The following is a 23,894-nucleotide window of genomic DNA, read 5'->3' as shown; positions in this document are numbered from 1 at the left end:
TTAAGATCTTTATCATTATTATCATGAAAACTAGAAGAACATGCTTTTTCTAGCCAATCTCTCTTAGCACGCATCCTAGCAGTTCTCTCTACTTTCATTAATAGAAATTTTAATAGCTTTCAGAGACTCATTAATATCAAGCTTGGGTGCATGGATCTAATCTTAAAAGAATCAATCTCATGAGAAATTCTATCAATGTTTCTAGGCAAATCATCAATCTTAAGCAATTTTTCTTATACCATAGCATTGATTTTTTTAGAATTAATAATATTTTTGAATATTATTCTCAAGATCAGATTGTATCGTATTATAGTTTCCATAAGAATTTTTGTAGGAATTACCATAATTATTAGAGGAATTTCTTGGAAACGGCCTAGGGTGAAAATTGCCTCTATACGCGTTATTACCAACATTGTTCCTACCAACAAAATTCACATCCATAGATTCAATATTATTCTCAATAAAATTGGAAAAAGGAATATCATGAGGATCAATAGGATCACTCTTACTAGCAATCTATTTCATAAGTTCATACATCTTTCCACTCAAAGTATTAATTTCTTCAATCACATGCACTTTTTTACTAGTAGACAATCTTTCGGTATGCCATTGAGAGTAATTTTCCATAAAATTATCTAGGATTTTAGTAGCTTCTCCTAATGTTATTTCCATAGAAGTACCACCCGTGGAGGAATCTAAAAGATTTCTAGACGCAAAATTCAATCCAGCATAAAAATTTGTATGATCATGCATAAGCTTAAACCATGAGTAGGGCAATTTCTTATCATCAATTTCATCCTCTCCCAAGATTGTGCAACATGTTCATGATCAAGTTGCTTAAAATTAGTTATATTGTTCCTAAGGGAGATGATCTTAGCGGGAGGAAAATACTTGGAAATAAAAGCATCTTTACACTTATTCCATGAATCAATACGATTTTTAGGCAAAGATGAAAACCAAGTTTTAGCACGATCTCGTAGTTAGACCGAAAATAGCTTCAATTTAACAATATCATTATCCACATCCTTTTTCTTTTACATATCCATTAACTCAATGAAAGTATTTAGATGGGATGCAACATCTTCATTCGGACTACCAGAAAATTGTTCTTTCATAGCAAGATTCAACAAATGCGGCATTAATTTCCTAAGATTCCGCACTAGTGGCGGGAGCAATCGGAGTACTAATAAAATCATTTTTAGTAGTGTTGGAAAAATCACACAACTTGGTATTTTCTTGAGATATCTTGACAAAGCAAGAAATCTAGCACACAAGCAAAGAAAAAGCAAACGAAAAGACAGACGAAAATAAGGCAAATAAAATGCAAATATTTTCGTGTTTTTCTGAAAACGTTTTAGAAGTGGGGGAGAGGAAAACGAGAGGCAAATGTCAAATAATGTAAATTCAAGAGATGAGAGTTTATGATAGGTACATGGTAGGCTTGATGTAGATCCTCCCATGCAACGGCGCCAGAAATTCTTCCTGCTACTTCTAGAGCTTGTGTCGATTTTTCCCTTGAAGAGGAAAGGGTGATGCAGCAAAGTAGAGATAAGTATTTTCCTCAGTTAAGAACCAAGTTACCAATCCATTAGGAGGAGCACACAAGTCTCACATAGATGCACCTGCACAAACTAACAAACACTTGAACACAACACAAAAAAGGGGTTGTCAATCCCTTCACGGTCACTATCAAGGGTGAGATGTGATAGAGATTGAGATAAAAGACAAGTAAAAGGGTAAAATAAAGTAATTATAGATAAATTGCAGTAAGGTATTTTTGGGATTTTGGTTTTATAGATCCAAAAATAATATGATAAAAATAGACCTGGGGGGCATAGGTTTCACTAGAGACTTCTCTCTTAAAAGAAACATACGATGGGTAAACAAATTACTATTGAGCAATTGATAGAAAAGTGCATATTTATGATGATATCTAAGGCAATGATCATGAATATAGGCATCACGTCTGTGACAAGTAGACCGACTCATGCCTGCACCTACTAATATTACTCCACACATCGACCGGTATCCAGCATGCATCTAGTGTATTAAGTTAACAAGAACGGAGTAACGCCTTCAGGATGATGCCATGATGTAGAGGGATAGATCCAATCAATATGGTAAAAAACCCATCTTTTTATCCTTAATGGAAACAATGCAAGTACGTGCCTCACTAACCCTATTGTCTCTGGGTGAAGACACCGCAAGATTGAACCCATCACAAAGGACATCTCCCATTGCAAGAAAGATCAATCTAGTTACCCAAACCAAATCAATAGATCGGAGAGAAATACAAAGCTATCTTAATCATGCATAGAAGATTTCAAAGAAGACACAAATAATATTCATAGATAATCTGATCATAAACCCACAATTCATCGGATCTAAACAAACACACCGCAAAAGAAGATTACATCGAATAGATCTCCAAGAACATCGAGGAGAACATTGTATTGAAGATCAAAGAGAAAGAAGAAGCCATATAGCTACTAGCTATGAACCCGTAGGTCTGTGGTAAACTACTCACACATTATCGGTAGGGCAGCAAGGTTGGTGTAGAATCCCTCCATGATCGAATCCCCCTCAGGTAGAGTGTTGAAAATGGCCCCAAGATGGGATCTCATGCGAACAGAAGCTTGTGTTGGCAGAAAAGTATTTTTGGTGTGCCCCCTTGGTGTATGGGGAATATTTGGGTCTTTATAGAGTTGGAGTTAGGGTTAGGAGGTCCCATGGGGCCACAAGCCTGGGGGTGCGCCCGGTGAGCTTGTGGCTCTCTCGTGGCCCGTCTGGCCTCTTCCCGAAGCTTTGTGGTTGTCTTCTAGTCCAAGAAAAATCCTCAAAATGGGGTCAATCAAACCCGGAATAATTCCAAATTTTAGCACGACACTCCTATTGGTCTATGTTGCCTCTGTAAAAAAATCAAGGCATGAAGAGTCTGCATATGTCGTTTTGCCCACAAAGGTGCACATTCCCTATCGGAACCATGAGGCTTCTTGGGAGAAGCTCCCGTTTGCAAGAAGCTTATACCAAAACTTGTCCCAAAATTAAAAAAAATACCACAACATGCTGGTGACATGTCAACACACCATGCCAAGTTTAATGATTTTCAGGTTAGTTTTGGATTTATAGGAATTTAAAAACCAAGCTTTCTCAATGTTTCGCCTGCGTCAGGACGCCCAGATGTTTGAAATTCGTTCAAATTTCTTGCATGGGGCCTAAACATTCACCCAAGGATACATTTATGATTCAAGGCATTTAATTAAAGAAATGGCAAGCCATTGGCCGTGTTTGAAGAAAATATGAGTCACTCCCGAGTTGAAAAGGGCAATAACATCTAACTGCAGCTTACAAACGGTACACAAGCACGAGGATTAATTGGTCATCAGGTTTAGACAAAACCCAAATTGAGCAGGGCAATAACATATAACTCAACTAAAGTTTTTTTCAGTCACAATCAAATGGATCGGTCTAATCCATAAAATCAAGATCCTGGGCCAGAAAATCCACTGGTACATGATGACAAGTTGTTGTAAATAAAAGCCGAACATGTCCAGAAGCCCTTTTGTCCACCTGAAACTTCTTTTTATGTTGTTAAACATGTCCATCCATTAATCTTTTTTGTTAAAATACTTAACACTCATGGACAATAGTACCCTCGCATTCAACAAGAAGAATGTGACAAAGCTAGTGCTTGCATGGTTGGATGCAAATCCTTCTAGTGTTATTGTCCTCAAACGAATGTCATGAGAACTAAAAAAATTTGGGTGCTTCTTATGCCACCAATTGGTTTTACCTTTTTTACCATGTGATAGTGTCTATAGACATGAAGATTGAAAACATTTAATGTATAAAAAAAAGAGTATGTCAAAAGAGCGACATCTGAATGGTTAATTCTAGTACATTATACGGGGGCTTTCAATGTGCGTCAAATCATCACCTCTTTATAGAAATTATCCAGACATGGAAAGCATTGCATCGAGCTAATAATCGTGTTCAGATCAAAACACCACATACTGATATGTAAAATCTTGACAGAATCTGGCACCATTGATAGGCTATCCATGGACAAACTCCTCATGAAAAATGTACTCCAGTTTAGGCAAAAGTGTACTCCAAGATTATATAAAACTTATGAGCACAAATAAAAAATGCAGCTTATGATTACAAAAGTATAGATGATAATATACGGTACCTGAATAAGTGTGGAGCCAAACACCATCTTGAAACCTTTAAACACATCACAAATTACACCCAGGTCTCCAGTTTAGGCATAGAGACCAAAGTTATTTGCGAAGGTGCATAACAATAATCAAGGATCAACCTTTTAAGTGTAGGGCATCTTCGATGATGAACTCATGGCCTTTAAAACCAAATTCAGTGCTAACAAGATGAGTCTACTTTAACTGGAGACAACAGATACAAATTTCTTCTCAAAAACAAGCAGTAAGCAATCCAGGGCAGGGCAGCTACAGTGGATCATGTTGTGCAGTGAGGCCTCCGACAGATCAACCACCAGAAGCACTAGTTTTTTAGCAGTGGGTGTCAAAGCATTTGTGCTAGATTGTCTGCTAGATTGCACTAGGCCAAGGTGGCGGAGTGGAGAGAGAGAGGACGAAAACCACGAGATGGACATCGGTGGTGAGGGCACAGATATATCGGTTCGTGGTATGCTATTTTTTAGTAATGGTAGAACTTAAGCTGCTGGAGTTTTTCAAATTCATGGGATGTCAACTAGGCATCCATTGTGTAGGGTATGTAATCAGGTAGAATGTCGGGATGCACAGGCATTGAACAGAGCCCTAGTGGGAGGGGATGATGGCTTGATAACCTACAAGTATAGGGGATCGCAACAGTTTTCGAGGGTAGATTATTCAACCCAAATTTATTGATTCGACACAAGAGGAGCCAAAGAATATTTGGAAGTATTAGAAGTTGAGTTGTCAATTCAACCACACCTAGAGATTAATTATCTGTAGCAAAGTGATTAGTAGCAAAGTAGTATGATAGGTTTGATAGTAGTAGCAACAATAGTAGTAACCATAATAGTGATAGCAATGATTTTGTAGCAAGTGTAACAATAAGGATAGAAGTAGTAACTTAGCAGGAACAATATAAGAGAAATTCATAGGCATTGGATCGGTGAATTCGTTGGATGATATTCATCATATAATAGTCATAACCTAGGGCGATACGGCACTAGCTCCACTTCATAAATATAATGTAGGCATGTATTCCGTAAATAGTCACACATGCTAATGGAAAGAACTTGCATGCCATCTTTTGTCCTACCCTCCCGTGGTAGCGGGGTCCAATTGGAAACTAAGGGATATTAAGGCCTCCTTTTAATAGAGAACCGGAGCAAAGCATTAATACATAGTGAATAAATGAACTCCTCAAACTATGGTCATCATTGGAAAGTATCCCGACTACTGTCACTCCGGGGTTTACGGATCATAACACGTAATAGGTGAATATAACTTGCAAGATCAGATCTAGAACATAGATATAATGGTGATAACATAAACGGTTCAGATCTGAAATCATGGCACTTGGGCCCAAAGTGAAAAGCATTAAGAATGGCAAAGTCATATCAACATCAATCTCAGAACATAGTAGATACTAGGGATCAAGCCCTAAAAAACTAACTCGATTACATGATGAATCTCATCCAACTCCTCACCGACCAGCGAGCCTATGAAGGAATTACTCACTCCCAGTGAGGAGCATCATTGAGTTGGTGATGGAGAAGGGCTAGTGATGATGAATATCGAAGATCCCCCTCTCCGGAGCCCCAAACGGACTCCAGATCTGGCCTCCCGATGAAGAACAAGAGGTGGCGATGGTTCCATCTCGTGAAATGCGACAATTCTTTCTCCCTAGTTTTTTTCTAGAAAAATAGGTATTTATGGTGTTGGATTCAGGGTCTGTGGGGCCACAAGGTGGGGACAACCCACCTGGGCATGCCAGGAGGGGGGCGCCTTGGTGGGTTGTGCTCACCCAGGGCCCCCCTACGGTGGTTCTTGGCTCCATTAATTCTCTTTTATTATATAAAAAGTCGTTGCAAAGTTTCATTCCAATTCGAGAACTTTTATTTTTGCACAAAAACAAAACCATGGTAGTTCTGCTGAAAACAGTGTCAGTCTGGGTTAGTTTCATTCAAATCATGCAAATTAGAGTCCAAAACACGAGGAAAAATGTTAGGAAAAGTAGATACGATGGAGGCGTATCAACTCCCCCAAGCTTAAAACTTTGCTTATCGTCAAAATATTCAGTTGACAAACTGAAAGGTAAAAAGGAAAACTTTTATGAACTCTTTTGCTCTTGTTTACATAAATAAGCTTAAGTAGCATCCACGTTTTCACCAAAGATCATGACTAACCATGTCGACAATAGCTCTCAAAAATTACATTAAGTCGTATCAATGGCATAATCAACTAGCGAGCAATAATAAGATATCTCGAATGACAACACTTTGTCAAAGCAACCATGAAATAATATGACAATAGCGGTATCTCTCTAGCCCTTTCTGAGACCGCAAAAAATAAATGGATTGCACCTCCGAAGTTCTAGCAGTGACTAAACATTGTAATTCATGGCAGAAAAGATCAAGTCATGATGCACCCACCATTAGCTACACACAATGCATGAGGATGAAAATAGTGCTCCCAGGATATGCCATTTATTTGGGAAGGTGATGACACAATATAAAAGTAAATAGGTAGTCCCTTCGCAGAGGGAAGCAGTGATTTTCAGCGGTGCCAGAGCTCAAAATTTTAAAACACAGGTAAATGAAATTTTGAGAAATGCACCCTTCTTATTTACTTGGCGACCCATAGTTATCTGTATCTTCCATGCTAAACACATTAGTGGCAGTTCCCAAGCGATAAAAAGTAAAGGTTTACAACCCCTCGACCAACAAACACACTCCACAGCTAACCGAATCCACGGGTACTGTCCATACCAACATCAGTCCCAGGGGAGTTTTGTTTAATTATTTGCAGTTTGATTTCGGGACTGGGAATCCCTATTGCCGCCCCTCTCTTGCAAGGACAAGTGAATAAACACTCGTCATGAGAATAACCTGCTTAGCATGGAAGATATTGACTACCTCCTGTCGCTCCATGAACAATCCAGGCACACAAAAAAGGATGATCCAAGTATCTTCAAGCAGGCCCCAGCTTCCCAGCGCATCTTCAAGAAGTTCTCTCGCGAGGTGAATGCAGCCCTCCCCAAGCTCGAGGCCACGCGCCCACTCAGATGATCCAAGTATGCCATCACTTTTAGCTCACCGAGCTCAAATGCGCGGCAACCGCCGGCGTTCTCCAGATGCTCTATTCACCTGTCATCAGCAATGTCCAAGTCATCAAGACCGTCATCGACAGTGGTGCAGGGCTCAGTGTCCTATCCATCGAGACATTCGACAGCCTTCAAGTGCCATACGATCAGCTGTAGCCCACTAAGCCTTTTTCAGGAGTGACTGACGGCTCCACCACCCGATAGGGCAAGTTCGTCTCCCTGTCACCTTCAGTCAGCGCGACAACTACCACACCGAGCTTGTCGACTTCGACGTCACTCGCATCTGCCTACCGTACAATGCCATCCTCGGGTATCCAGCGCTAGCCAAGTTCATGGCAGTCACCCACCATGGCTACAACATCCTCAAAATGCCGGGAAGCGGCGGAATCATCATAGTCCCCTACAAAGAAAGAGACGCGGTGTGCTCCCTCGAGCGCGCCTTCCAAGCTATAGCAGTTGGAGACCCTGATAGCGCGGGTGTGCAGTACCCTCCTGAGGCCAACCCCAAGAAGAAGAAGTAGCAGCTACTCCGCACTAGGCCTCAGGGGAGCGGCGCCACATCAGGATCGGTGCCTGCGCCTGGAACGCCTCCCTTCCTCTCATAGGAAGGCGCGCCCGGCGCCCTCCTCATGTAGGGCTCAGGATCTCTCTTCTGGAGGGCCTCAGACCTGGCCAACATCACGAGGGAGGTGCTCAGGCACCACGTGGAGGCGTGCTTCGCGGCACGTTTCCCTCAGGAAGGCACCAGGCGAGGAGCGCCTGGCACTCAGGAGTTCATTGTCAAGACCACTCAGGAGCTTCAGGAAGCAAGGGCAATACGCGCCGACCATCGCCCACCTGGTGTAGCTCCCCACCCTTGCGAGGGTGGTGAGCTGTGCGTCTGCATCGACCTCCCAGGGCTCAACAGGGCCGCATCCCAGGAGCGCTTCTGGCCTTCGCGTGCTGGACGGTGTGAGGGCCCACCTCAGAGCTATGTTCGCATGTTGTTCGGCCTGCCGAGCGTGGCAGCCGCCTTCCAGCGCAACCTGTGGAGAATCCTGGCAGGTCAGGAGGCCAGGCATCATGCAGTCCTGGCGGAGATGGAGACGGTCTTCAGGAGGCCACCTGAGCCTCCAGAGCCTCCCGAGGCTCTAGGCCTCGACGGTTCATGAGGAGCGACTTCTTCAGCGCGCGCCTTCAGCTACCCCAACACTCCTTCGACAGCCAAACCAGGTGACATTTTCCAAGTTTATTTATCTGGGAGTGCCCCCTGGGCTGCATCATTCCCAGGCCACGTGGGATAGAGAGGCATGTATCCCTTTACGTCTTTAGCTTGCTCTACTAGGGGCGCCCCTCAGGCTCCATCATCCCTAGGCCGCTCGGGTCCAACCCAGTGGCATGTATCGTTCTTACATTACCTAAGGTAGTTTTCTTTCCATGCATAAGCTACCCATCGCCACTGCCTGCTTGATTGTCGCCCGCCATGGGAACCTCTCATGTCGGCACGGTGCTTGTGCCCGGTTCCATCCCAGCAACACTGAAAAATCTGAGCGGTTGAGCTCTGGCTCACGGCACGCCAGGGCACGTCACCTCACCAGACCCTCAGTGGCCTCACCTCCTTTTGAAGCAATCAGTGCCGGATCCGCAATCACCATGGCAATTTGTGCCCTTCCTCGCGCTAACTTGCAGGAACCTCCTAAGGACCAGAGCGGGTGGTACCGCGGGCTCCCTCTTCTGCCATGCAATTTGCTTGCGCGTTAAAAGGGGGACTCCTGAGAATCGCAACTCAGGAGCTCTTACTGGCTCTCCAGCCCTCACCCCCTGGCCTTGACCACGGCATCGCGACCTAGCATACCAACAGTGGCTGAGCTCGCTCGAGGGCCAGGACCTGAGGACGTAGAGCACATAGAAGAGCGTGGAGAAGAGGGGGAGGATCGCACGGTCCTAACATAGCTACCCAATAGTGGTCGACGCACATGTCTGGCACAACACGAGGAACCAGCTACGGAATGCCAAGATAAGTCTTGCGCCTGGATCGACCTAGTGCTACGACATAAGATCCTCACCTTTCGCTGCCCTGCTACAGCAACGTCGCCTCCCTTTCCCATCCTCAGCTAGCTTCTTGTGCGCTAAAGGGGACCTCTTGAGCATCGCGCCTCAGCAGCTCTTACTGGACCTCGGGCCGCTCACCTCCTTGCCTTGACTACAACATCGCGACCTGGCATACCAACGACGGCTACAGCCTGCCTGGGGACCGGGACCTGTCGGCGTAGAGCACCAAGCTGTCGCGGGGTTGGAAAGGGGAGACCGAGCCTTAGCAGGACATGCATTCGCAAATTTTCATAATAAGGATAATATCAACAAAAGACATTACAGACCCTTTACACGCCCCACAGGGTCCATTTCGATTCCTCACGAGGAACAAAAAGAAGGGAGTTCCTAGGAGCTCTATCTAAACGCGCCGGGGCGGCCGATGCCATCATCAACAGTGGGCCTCCGGAGGCCGGCGCCAACCCCATCCAGAACAGCGACGGCGGCAGCCGGACGTTGCGGCCTTGCTCCCGGCCCGTCGAGAGCTTGGAGGCACGTAGCTGTCGTTGCTCATCTCCGGACGAGCTCGGGAGAATCGCTAGACCACCAGGAGTCACCACTGCAGCTGGAGGAGCTACTGGCGAGCCCAGCGGCAAGCTCGGCGTTGGCCGATGCGCCGTCCTGACGACCCCCTTCAGGGCAGCACTCCAAGCGGCGGCCTTCCTCGTCGAAGACCTTGAAGAACATCCTGGAGGCGCCATCATACTTGATGTGGATGGCGAGGGTGCCTTCCGCGCGGCAGACTCGAGCGACCTTACCCTAGCCACGAGTCATGAAGATCCTACCAGAGGAGGCGGCTTCAACCCCAGCTCAAGTCGCCGGGGCATCGCAGTCGGTGTGCTGCAGCCAAAGCTCGAGGGGGCCCCTCAGCGGCATCTCGGTGGAGAAGAACTGCGGGAAGCGAATCCAAGTGTGCGGACGCATCACCGCCCACAGCATGAATTCGCGTGAGGAGTCCGCGGCATGGACCCCTGGGGCGACGGCGTGCGTCACCGTGGCGCGGCGACCACGGCCCTGGCGCGGGCAGCGGTGCTCGTCGCCCCTCCCTCCGGAGCCTTCAGCTTGGGTGTACAAGGGCAATAGATACCCGGGAGGTGGCCGCTCATACCATGGCCGCGGCACATCCGGTCTCACGACTAGGTCGCGATGATGGGACAACCTGTTCTTCGGCCGAACTGGCTCGGGCTCGTCAAGGGGAGTCTTTCCCTTCTCCGCGGCCGAGAACCTCCATATCGGCACCATGATTGATGCAGCAAGCGACGAAGCAAGGAAGAAGAAGGAGAGTGAGAAGCAAAGGAGGAGATGGGTGATAGGAGCTCCGTCCCTCTCTCCCCATTTATAGCGAAGGGGAGGCCAGCCTCTGGCCTCCATGATCTAAGGTAATAATGATCTTTTTCTGCATGCAGCAAGGACTCGTCAAGTCGGGCAGGTGCCGAGGCAGTGTGGGGAAGCAGAGACGCCCACATCCAATCAATCGCCACACGCCAACCGGGGTCACAGGCTGTTGGGGTCCGCGGCACTCCGCACTTGCCCTTTGGCTTCACCTCGAAGCCAAATCCGAGCGCGCCTTGGGCCCGGGGGCTACTGTCGGCATTATGGGAACGGTGGTCCCCAGACATGCCTGCATGTGGCCCGCGGCGTGGCTCCACCAGCGGCCCTGTATGACCCATATTCACCAGCAAACACTCAAGACCCTCGCGAGGGGCCAAGCCTCGCGAGGCGGACGACACAAGACCTCCTCGGGGGCAGCTTGACCCAGTAGGCTCGTGAGGGGCTGAGAGATCTAGGCAAAGGACACCTCGCGAGGTTTCTGTGATGCAAGCCATGATGACCAAGGCCAGGCGGACGCCAGGTGGGCGCCAGCAAGCAAAGTGTCCTCGTTTCCTCTTTGGTGCTAAAGGGGCAAGCGCAGGCGAGGAGTCCCAAGGCATCAGGCAAACGTTTCCATATCGGTGCAACAAGACAAAGACCAGCAGGATGGCAGGACGGAGGTCATCGTGGAGCCCAAGACGGCATCACCACCAGAGCCTTTGGCAATCAAAGACTACTTTTGTCAGGATAACTTGTACTAGTTGTCTCCCTTCAAATTTGGCTGTTGAGGGATCCCCTCCTGCTCAATATTTGGGAAGAGGACCAGGGCCTCTATAAATAGGACTAGCCACCATCGTAGGGGAGAGAGCTGAGTGCTGAGAGAGGAGAGAGATTGGACCTGAGCCATTCCATCCATAGCCTCACACAAGTTCGCCAAGCACAAGAATACCTCTCCTTAGGAGGATGTTCTTCCCTTGTAACTGTTCATCCATAGCCCAAAGGCAATCCAGCACACCACACTGGAGTAGGGTATTACACCACATTGGTGGCCCGAACCAGTATAAACTCTTGTGTCTCTTGTTCTTTGGGTTCATCAAGCTAGGCCGTGAGATCCTGATGTGTGCGAGCTAGAGAGGGGGGAGAGATCTTCGTGCCCACCCAAGTGTTCGAACCTCAAGGGTTTCGCCGGAACCCGAAATCCGACACTATTGCTATCGTGACGGTTGCACTTGCTACAAAACTAATGCTATAGCTATTACCGTTACTATTGTTGTCGCTACTATTATCAAAAATATCATATTACTTTGCTACTGATCACTTTGATGTAGATAATTAATATCCAGGTGTGGTTGAATTGACAACTCAGTTGCTAATACTTGCAAATATTCTTTGGCTCCCCTTGTGTCGAATCTACAAATTTGGGTTGAATACTCTACCCTCGAACACTGTTGCGATCCCCTATACTTGTGGGTTATCAAGACCTTTTTCTGGCGTCGTTGCCGGGGAGCATAGCTATATTTTTTGAGTCACTTGGGATTATTATCAATTTATCACTATGAAGAATCTAAAGGATGCTAAGACTAAGATTTATCTCTCTAAGACGAGGGGAGGTAAGGAACTGCCATCTAGCTCTGCTTTAGATTCACCTTCTTTTATAAGTAAACTTGCAACACCACCACATGCTATCAATTTTGATATGTTGCAAGTTATTGATGATGCTACTTCTGCTATGAATGATACCCATGATGATGCTAGTACCTTGCTTGATGATGATGATGTGCCACTAGGTGAATTTCTTGATGAACAAGTTGCTACAGTAAGACAACATGATGTTGTTGAAACTGATGACGAGCTTGAAATAGAAAATCTTGAAACACCTACTAGAACTAGCCCTCCTAGATATGAATTGCCAAAAGTACCGGAAGGTTATGCTATGAATGAGGAGACAACTAGAGACATTCTTGCTTGTAAGGATAGAGATGATCTAGAGAAACTATTATGCAAGTATAAAGAAAAATCCTTGAATGCTCGAATGCAATATGATCCTAAGTTTGCTACTTCACCTATCTTTATTAATGATAAGGATTATGAATTCTCTGTCGACCCAGAGTTAATTGCTTTGGTTGAATCTGATCCTTTCCATGGTTATGAAACTGAAACTTTTGTGGCACATCTTACTAAGTCGAATGACATAGCCACCCTTTTTACTCATGATAAGGAAAACTCTCTATTACTATATTCTGAAATTATTTCTGTTCTTATTAAAGGGTGATTCTAAAGCTTGGCACAATACCCTTGCTCCTGGTTATGTGCGTAGTCCCCAGGATAAGATTTATTACTTCTCTGAACAATATTTCCCTGCTCATAAGAAACAAGCTGCCTTACAAGAAATATTTAACTTTGTGCAAATTGAAGAAGAGAGTCTCCCACAAGCTTGGGGAGGCTTTTCCAATTGCTTAATGCTTTGCCTGACCATCCTCTTAAGAAAAATGAAATACTTGATATCCTCTATAATGGACTAACCATTGCTTCTAGGGATTTCATAGATAGTTGTGCTGGTTGTGTTTTCAAGGAACGAACTATTGGGCAAGCTAAAGAATTATTGAATAACATATTGAAAAATTATAATGATTGGACTCTTCCTGAAGCACTGCCTAAACACATTCAAGGGGTATATTATATCTCAGTCCTAAAGATATGCAAGAGGTAAAGAAATCTATGAAGGAAAAAGGTATTAAAGTTGAGCATGTAAACAATTTACTCCCTATTGAAGAAATACATGGGCTTGATACACCACAAATGTGGTTGAGGTAAATTCCCTAATGAAATTCAATGATAATGATAATCCTCACAATATGCACCCTAGCCAATGCCTTTATGAGTTTGAAAATTACATTAGAAAACAAGATCACTTCAATGCAAATGTTATGAAACAATTGAAATACAATTATGATATGATTGCTCGCTTGAGTGACTTGTTATTTAGAATCTCAAATGAGGTTAGAGGTGTGGGAAAGCATGCTTCTATGGTTCAAACTTAGTTAGAACAAGTTGCTAAATCTCAAAGAGAGTTGCTTGATGAAATGAATAATAATATAAGTGACTTTGTTGTTAAAGTAGCAACTAGAGGAGGTAAAATGACTCAGGAACCACTTCATCTGTAGTGCCCAAGATGCAATTCTATCCTAATCATGTGATGAATTCATGATTGGAGCACAACTGCATTTCGAGTGCATAGCAAGGTGGATATCATTACAACATACCGTGTACTGAATAGATGAGAATACAAGATAAAGGCTTACACTCACCATGAATTACAACATTCATACAACAATACATCAATACATAGCAACCATCATACAGAAGAGCAGGATCCGACTACGGATGAAATCAAACGAAAAAGAAGAACGACATCCACCCGGCTAATCCCAGGCTCCCCGACGCGAATCCTATCCCTTGATCGAATAAGAAGAAGAAGCAAAAGAACCCCAAACAAGCAAGCACCACACTCATGTCAGATCATCACATTACTTGTACCTGCAATTGTTGTTGTATTAATCTGTGAGCCACGATGACTCAGCAATCCCATTACCATGGGTATCAAGACTAGCAAAGCTTAATGGGTATAGAAAGGATAAGTAGTGAGGCTGCAGCAAGGGGCTAAGCATTGTATGGTGGCTAACTTACGAGTACCAGAGTAAGATGAGAAACAACGCAAACGGTCGCAAACTAGTAATGATCAAGAAGTCATCCTGAACTACTTATGTTCAAATATAACCCAACCTTGTTCTCTTATCGAACGCACCCAAAAAGTGACAGTCACTATTACGCACGCGGTTGATGTATTTCAAATTGAGTTTAGTTCAAGTCCACTACAACCGGATATTAACAAATTCCCATCTACCACATAACCGTGGGCACGGCTCTCGAAAGTTTAAACCCTGCAGGGTTCTCCCAACTTAGCCCATGACAAGCTCACGATCCGCGGAGACAATCCTCCATCACGGGACCCTCCAATCAGACTCAGAATCCCGGTGCACAAGACATTTCGACTATGGTAAAACTAGACCAGCAAAACCTCCCGATGCACCGACCTAGCCTGATAGGAGTTGCACGATCTCGTTCTTAGGGAACACCGGATGGGTCAGCCTACAGGTATATACCAAATACCTCAAGCTTCCCCGAGGCGGCCCCACAATCTGCTCGGATTGGACCAAAACTCATGAGTAGCACTGGCTCGGGTTGTTGATTAAGTCCACGGGGGTCGGCAAGTCCCTATGAAAGTTTTTAGTTGTTATTAGGCAAATGGTAAAACCAATGTTGGGCCTCGCTAGAAGAGTTTTATTCAAAGCGAATTGCCAAGAGGGGCCCGTAAACCCTGACCATTTTAGGGACACAAAAATCAAGGAACATAACACCGGTATGAAGGAAAGTAGGGCGGCAAGAGTGGAACAAAACACTAGGCAAAAGGCTGGGCCTTCCACCCTTTACCAAGTATATAGATGCATTAAGTAAGTGAGAGATATATTGTGATATCCCAAGATATCCATGTTATCCATGTCCCAACATGGAACAACCTGCAATTGCAGCTACAAATAGCAACGCTATAAGAGGGACTGAATGAACCGGTAACATTGCCGAACAACGGTTTGCTGGGATAGTGGAAAAGGTTAGAGGCTATCATGGCAATTTGGGAGGCTTGATAAACAAGTGGTAGGTAGTGCGACATAGCGATAGCATCGAGACAACTAGCATAGCAAAGATATTAGTGAGATCCAAGGTGACGGTCATCTTGCCTGAAATCTCGCTAGGAAGAAGAACAAGTCCATGAAGAAGACGAACAGACATAGTCAAACGGATCCTCACAATCGCAACGTAAACGGAACTATCAAGGAGGAGGGCAACCGGAAAGAATCAAACATCATGGTAAACATACATATCATAACCATGACATGATGCATAATTAAGTATGATGCATGTCTGGTTTAATGAGGCATGGCATGGCAAAGTGCAACAATCAATACTACAAATTAAGTGGAGCTCAATATGCAATGAGTTGCATATTGATGAAACACCACATTCAAAATTAGTTCATTCTCATTTATGTACCCAACAATATTAAATGTTGTTAAACATGGTAAGAGGTGAAGCATAAGTAAACTGCACATTTAAGCAAGTCTAAATGAGGCTGCAAATAACAAACAACAATTCCAGAAAAAGCCCATGTGCATATTTTGATTATGGTACTATTCTGCCCTAAACCATATTTTAGAGTTGTTAAACATGCAAAGTAATGTCACCATATTAATCTATGAATTTTACTACCCCATTTACATATAAAGTTTATTAAATTCGAAGCTACAGTTATTTAATTATGAAATAAATCATTTTAGCATGGCATTTGAGAAAATTTAATCAAACAACATTTTAGACATTTCAAACATGGATGAAAGTTGCACATTATGAAACTAGAAGAAATTCTAAGCATTTTACATTTATAGATTATTTTAATCCGATGCACATTTATGAAGTTATTATATGCATGAACATTAAGGGGTTTTCTGAAAAACTGCAGTTCTCTGATTGTTGCATGGGAAAAAAATAGTGACCCGGGCCGAAATAGATGGATCTGGCCTGCTCACATTGGGCCTCACGGCCTAAAGCGGAGAAGGCTTGGCGCTGGGCCTTCCGATTGGGACTTGACACTGCACTGCGTGCGTTGACCGCGCAGGATCGATGCGGATGAAACCGCCTCGCTCGATGCAGAGAAACAGGCGGCAGAGGCTGGCCTTGGCGAGACGATGGGGTCAGTGTAGCGCATGGGTCGCGGGTCAACAGAGGAGGACTCGGCTGGGTCAACTCTGGCGCGAGGCAGAGCTGGACTTGGCGCGGTCACTGGAGCGGTCAACGCGGGGCGGCGTGCTCGTCCATAGTTTGACAAAAGAAGAGCTCGGCAGTAGCAGGACATGGCGAAGGGCGGCGGATCCGGTGGATGGCGCGGCAGATCTCGGGCCCTAGGATGCTGGCGATGTGGCCGTCCGGGGGAGAAGACGAGCGCGGGGGTCGAGCACTGCTGCGGGGTGCTCATCTCCCGTGCGTCTCGGGCATGAGGGCGTCAGGAGGTCAAGGAAGCAGGGGCGTGTCGGGGTGGCCTAAAGGTCGAGGTCGCCGTCAGGTTCGTGGGATGCAACACGGGCACGATACTGCTACTGCTTGGGTTGCCGGCGGCCATCAGTGCGAGGACGACGAGGAATGCCGACGAGCTTGCTCCGGAAAGAGGCAGATCAGCAAGAGGAGACGGGCGCGCGAGGGAGGGGAGCTCGGCTGCAGGAGAGGTCCGGCGGGGCAGCTCATAGAGGAGGGCACATGCACGACTGAGGCCCTGGTGGACATGGGAATGCTTCAGGAGAAGGTGCGGCGGTCGAGGACGAGGCCTTAATGGAGCTTCAGGTTCGGGCGTCGATGGCGTTTTCCTATACAGAGAGAGGGACGCAAAGAAGAAATTAAGGAAGGAGGATCAGGACAGCGCGCGAGGGACTGGCCTGGTGGTTGCCGGTGGCGGCACTGGTCATCGGACAGCGAGGCGAGGAGGGGGCCAGGGACGAGGCATGGCTCGGGCAGGAGAAGGAGGGGCGCTGCGGGATTCGGGCAGCTACGATGTGGTGGTTGGCTCGCTGGGGAAATTGAGGGAGAGTGGGTGGATCTATATCCCGAGGAAGATAGTGGCAGCGGCCGAGAGGGGTCGATGGGACATCTCCCTAGATTCTAGGGTTGGTCTTGGATCTAAATGCAGACTAATGGCAGCCCTTTGATCTAAATCGGACGGACGAAGAGAAATATAGACTAGAGATTCCAAATGAAAAACCGAAGATATTTTAGGGATGTTTGGGGATGATCCAGACCCAACGGTGATGACTAAGCGGGTCGGGTTCGGGGCAGCTTTCAGACGGTAGGAGGGGTCGATGTGCTGTACAGAGAGATTATGTAGCTAGACAAGAGAGACTCCAAGAACTCGGTTGCTCTCAGAACGGTCAATGAAGGCAAGGGGGGCACGACTATTACCAACGGTTGAAAACTTTTAAAATATGACGGCAACGGAGTGCCGATGCAATGCAAATGATGACCTGATGAATGCAACAAATAAATGAAACACACAGCAACAACGTGAAACGTGGAATGCATCTGGAGCGTCGGTTTCGGGTCATTACAACTCTCCTCCACTTACAGGAGATCTCCCCCCAAGATCTAGGGATGGCACCATAAAGAAATGGAAGAAGGAAGAGGTAAAACTTGTCGGCGTTCTGGGAACGGGGTCCCCAGACTTGCCTTCCTGCGGCCCACAACATGGCTCCACCAGCGGCCCTGTGTGGCCCATCTTCACCAGCAAGCACCCAAGACCGTCGTGAGGGGCCAAGACTCGTGAGGCGGACGACACATGACCTCCTCAGGGGCAGCGTCACCAGGCTAGCTCGCGAGGGGCGGAGAGATCAAGGCAAGTGAGACCTCACGAGGTCCCCGTGACGTAAGCCATGACGACTAAGGCCAGGCGGGCACCAGGCGGGCGCCAGCGCGCAGTGTCCTCGTTTCCTCTTTGGTGCTAAAGAGGCAAGCTCAGGCACGGGGTCCCGAGGCGTCAAGCAGAGGTTTCCATCAATAAGACCAAGACCAGTAGGACGGCAGGACGGAGGTCACCATGGAACCCAAGATGGCATCACCACTAGAGCCTTTGGCAGGCGAAGACTACTTTTGTCAGGATAACTTGTACTAGCTGTCTGTCAGGACCCCGACTCGATGTCACATCGATCTAGCCGGTAACACCTCATATCACTTTGCGGCCTCACGCACGGTATTCCCACGGGTGTCGCCTTACCTTTGCCCGGGACCGTTTGCGCCTTTTGGCTCACGTATATGATAGTGTCGCTAGCATCCATATGATAAGGAGCCCGGGCTGACATGACTAGTCGTAAACCCAAAGTGGCACAGACTTACAGGGACAGGCATCCATGACCCAGCTTTGAACGTGTCGGTCATCAGCAAGTGGGTCCGGGCTGTAGCACTGGGCTAGCAGGACTCCGGTAAACCGGGCTGTAGCGGGCTAACAGGACTCCGGTACTCAAAGCGTGACATTTCCCCGAAGGGACAGACACAGGAACGAAGAAGGACACATGCCGGCCAGCCTAAGTGTTCCGGAGCAGTAGCAAGCTACCATGGCTCAGTGGAAACACTAGGAGACATTTCCCGGTAAGAGAGGCTACTAAAGATAAACAACTAGATGGTCAGATCCCACACATACCAAGCATTTCAATAACATACACACAATATGCTCGATATGTGCAAATACAACATGGCATCACAACATGTCTCTACGACTCAAGTAATTATTCATTAGGCTCCGAGGAGCGAGACATTACAAACATGGGTCTCACGACCCAACAATCAGAGCATACAAGTCAAAGCACAAGCGGAAGCTATCATGTCTGAGTACAGACATCTATAAATGAAAAAGGCTGAGAAGCCTGACTATCTATCAGATCCTGCCGAGGGCACAAGATCGTAGCTGAGGTATCAAGCTAAACGTCGAAGTCCACGCGGAACTACTAGTGAGACTGAAGTCTCTCTGCAAAAACATAAAATAGGCAAACGTGAGTACAAATGTACCCAGCAAGACTTACATCAGAACTATCTACATATGCATCATTATCAACAAAGGGGATGGTGGAGTTTGACTGCAGCAAGCCAGCTTTGACTCGGTGGCTATCCTGAACTACGACTGCAAGTAACTCTTTTGAGGTGGCGCACACGAGTCCACATATTCACCATATCAATACACCACTATGGATCCGCTCCCGTCTCCCTACGAGAACGCCATCCATAGCACTCACGCTTATCTTGCGTATTTTAGAGTATCCACTTTCACTTGTCTATGAACTGTACAAGGGGTCCAAGTTTCCATATCCGAGGAATCCGGCTATTCGAATAGATGATGTTAACCCTGCAGGGGTGTACTTCTTCACACACGCTCCCGCCACTTACCGCCCTGTACACGTCATGTACCTCGGCAACCTTCAAGCGGAAGCCGGGCGAGGGAGTCGGCCACGACCTGACTAACCGAACAAGTCTCTAGTCCAGGTTTATCGCCTATTCGGGTTCCATCCGCAAGGAGATCCGGCCGGGGTGTCGCTCACGGCCCCAAACGATGTGTGCAGGGTTCCCAAGCCCACCAACCGGGTGCCACTTGGTACACCGGGCCACGGTGCCTAGTCTGTCCCAAGCCCACCTGTACCGGGTGCCACTTGGTAGACTACTAACACTACCTACAAACACCAGAAACTAGTTGCAACTCCTGGACAGAGATCATGTTGATTAATAAGTCGAGAGGGGCACTTAAGCATTCCAATGTGTGGTAGTAGCTGGTCATGGATCACAAACACAGAACTCAGTTCCTAAGGACGGCTGCAATGAGACAACCCACCATGTACTCCTACATGGCCTCTCACCGCTACCTTTACCAAAACGTGTTCACACACTTAGCTCACACACATAGGGGACATGTTCACACGCCTCTGATTCATCCCCGATGAATCAGACCTGACTCAACTCTAAGCAGTAGCAGGCATGACAAACAAGCATGAATGAGTAGGCACATCAGGGCTCAAACAACTCCTACTCATGCTAGTGGGTTTCATCTATTTACTGTGGCAATGACAGGTCATGCAAAGGATAAAGGGGTTCAGCTACCGCAGCAAGTATCAGATGAATCGTTGTTGTCCTAATGCAGTAAAAGAGAGCAGGAGCGAGAGAGTAGGATTGTATCGGAATGAACAAGGGGGTTTTGCTTGCCTGGCACTTCTGAAGATAACATTGAGTCTTCATCAGTGTCAACGATCACATCATCGGTATCACGTCTATCGAGAGGGGACAAATACCGGCAACACAAGAAGGAACACAATCAATGCAATGCACAATATGATGCATGCTCATGACATGGCAAAATGAATGTGTTTTGAGCTAATGCAACTAGCAACAGATTAAATGAAGTTGGTTTGAATACAAGATTCAAATTCAAACTCCATATGTGATTATTTAAATGCCATTTACTTCATTTGCCCTAAACAGTAGTGATAAGTTGTTCTAACATGCATGAAAATGGTACAGATGGATTCCTTGAATTTTTCTGATAATTTTTCATATATAAATTATTTAATTTGGAGTTACGGTTAATTTTCTATGAATTTTAGAAGTTTATACAATTTTCTGGAATTTTCAGAATTAATTTAAATCCAGAAATGATTTAATTGCGTCAGCCTGATGTCATGATGACGTCAGCAGGTCAACGTGGCACAGTCCGGTCAAATCTGACGTGTGGGACCCACACGTCAGTGACAGGGGGGTTAACAGGGGTTAATTTAATTTAATTAAAAGGTTCGGGGGGTCGGGCCCACTGGTCAGCGACCCTGGGGGGTCAAACCCGGTCAACTCGCCGGCGTTTAGCCGCCGGCGAGGCCGAGCGCGGCGGAGGAAGTGCATTTGCACGTTACGGCCACCAAACGGGAGGCGGAGAGCATCTACGAGCTCCTGGGAACGAGCCGCAGCTCTTGGTGGTGATGGTTGAGCTCGGGGTGGCCGGAGACGTCGCCGGCGACGACTTTGGCGGTCGCCGGAGTTCGGGCGCCGATGAAAACGGCGCCACCGTGCACGGGAGGATCAACGGGTAGCAACAACGCGTTCTGCAGGCTCCCACAAAGCCAACGGGCATATGCACGGGGCCGATTGGCCACCGGAGCCTCGTCGGCGACGAGTTCGTGCGGCGGTGTGCTTCGGCCATCATGGGAAGTGGTGCTACAACGAGCGCTAGGCCGTGGGGTTAGGGGGAAACGACGGAGGAGCTCACTGGGAGGTCGAAGCGCAGCTCAGTGGGCCTGGGGACGACTAGACGGCGTGAATCGAAGACGAGGTCACCGGCGGCCGAAGGTTGAGGAAGAGCTCGAAGTCGACGCTGCAGGGCTTCCGGCGGGGACGTGGTTCGGTGAGGGGGTCGAGGACGACGTCGCGGAGCTCGTGGGCACAACCGAGGGGCGAGGGGGTGGCTGTGGCCGTGGTGGTTCTCGTCGGCGGCGACGGCTGTGTTCGGGTTCGGGCGAGAGAGAAAGAGCAGAGGGGCGGGGCCTCGAGGAGAGTGAGAGGGGTCCGAGGGGGTTCGAGGCGGCGCCGAAGAGAAGGCCCGAGGCGTCGCGGTGGCGAGGGACGCAGGCAGGCAGGGAGGTGGCGTGGCGCCACGGCGCGCGCGTGCGCTGTCTCCCTCCTCTGCCTACTGGCAGAGGTAGAGGACGACTGGCACCAGGCCAGTGGGCTGGGCTGTCCACTGGGCCAGCCAGGTAAGGGGCCAGGTAAGACTCTCTCCCCTTTTCTAATTATTTCAGTTTTTCTATTTTGCAGGTTTGTTTTGAATTTGGTTTTGAACCCAATTCAATTTATTTTGCTTCTGACAATATTTTTAGGAGCTAAAAGAATTAAAACAATGCTCCACAAAATATTTCAGAATTATTGGACCTATATTTATTTAATAGTAGATATAAATCCAATTCAAATAATTATTGATTTAATTCAAATGCCCAAATTAAATGTTTCTGAGACACCAAAATTATTGGTCTGGATTTTACCTCTTGCCAATATTTCCAGAGGATATCAGGAACATTTTCTTGGACACATTTGAGAAGATTTAATTGTTGGTTATTTTTAGAGGTTTCTGAGGCTTTGAAAATTCCTCAATTCAAATTTCATTTGAATTTAGACATGATGCAGCAAGAGGTCTAGCCTAGTGCATTACCAGAAACTAGGGATGTGACATCTCACCCCCACTAAACAAGAATCTCGTCTCGAGATTCAAGCGTAAGATAAGGTGAAAGGTAAACGCAACTAGTATAATCTTCACGATCCAGGTTGCACTTCAACTGAACGTTGATTTGTACACCATCTTTGTCTTGTCGTCTTGCTCTGAGAAATCCTGTCAACATGACATGAAGGGAAAGGAAAGAAACTCTGGACAGGTCGATCTTCGAGAAGACCGAACAACTAGGATCAACTCATGGGATGAGACATACAACATCTCTTGAGCTGAGAGACGAAGCACAGCCTCTGAAGGGAATGGAGTAAGACAGATGACGAAGTTCGCTAGGTAGACAACAATTTCCATACCTAAGAAGGTGGCAACGATTGTCAACGTAGCGAGGAGTTGAGTTGCCATGAATACCATAACGATACACCTTAGGGAAGGTGACTCGTAGAGATATTCCCTTAAGTGGCAAAAAGAATTACTTTTGATATCAGAGATCATTGAAACTCTCTATATCAGCCTAAGGCAAATCACAGCAATCATTGGCGGGGGTCGGTAGAATGGCATACTCGGACTTGGATGATGTGGATTACCTTGTTGAAGACAACGTAATGGATGAATTTGCTTATCACCGGAATGGAAGAGACCCATGGTAGAATGACACATTGGCGGTGCAAGCTGGGAACAAAATGCAAATGCTGGGAATGATTCTGGTAACTGGGGAAGAACCCAACAATAAAGAGTGAATTCACTGTTGGAGTGGTTATAGCATAACCGACGAGACTAGGAGCAATCCCGGTTAGTGCCGGCGATAATACGTAGCGCTTGTGCGTGCTCTCAAGAACTTGAGCAATTCCATAATCATCAAGGTTTTACCAACATCCGTGTCAAGGGTCCGGTAACACAACTTACTACCATGATGAATGGTGATGGAGGATGCAGATGCAAAGGAAGATAACACCTTCTCAGATTTCACCTTAGCGAGGCCAAGGAAACGAAATCTGGATGATCGACCGAGAGACATTTAGCACTCCGCTTCTAATGTTCTCCTTGATGTGCTAGCGTAATCCCATAGAATTATGGTTTGATATCTAGAACATCAAGTAAAGGTCGGACTTCGGGAGCAATAGAATCCAAAGGAACAGTTACGGAGGTAAATCCTACGAAATCCTTATGGGGAGGTGGCCAACTTCATCAAACAAGATACTACAATAATAGGTCTTCCGGCTGGGTGTGTTGGCCACGACATCCACCTTACCGGTTTTCGAGGGACCAATATTATAGTTCTTGGGAAATGTTCCAACCATCATATCTGCCTGAGATTCAGATCTGGTTGGTGTCAGGATATTCCAGACTTATCGAGTCTAGGAAGAAAAATGAAAGT

This window comes from Triticum aestivum, chromosome 6A (genome assembly GCF_018294505.1).
Source record: "Triticum aestivum cultivar Chinese Spring chromosome 6A, IWGSC CS RefSeq v2.1, whole genome shotgun sequence".
In the NCBI taxonomy this organism is placed as follows: Eukaryota; Viridiplantae; Streptophyta; class Magnoliopsida; order Poales; family Poaceae; genus Triticum; species Triticum aestivum.
This window is presented reverse-complemented; position numbering follows the sequence as displayed.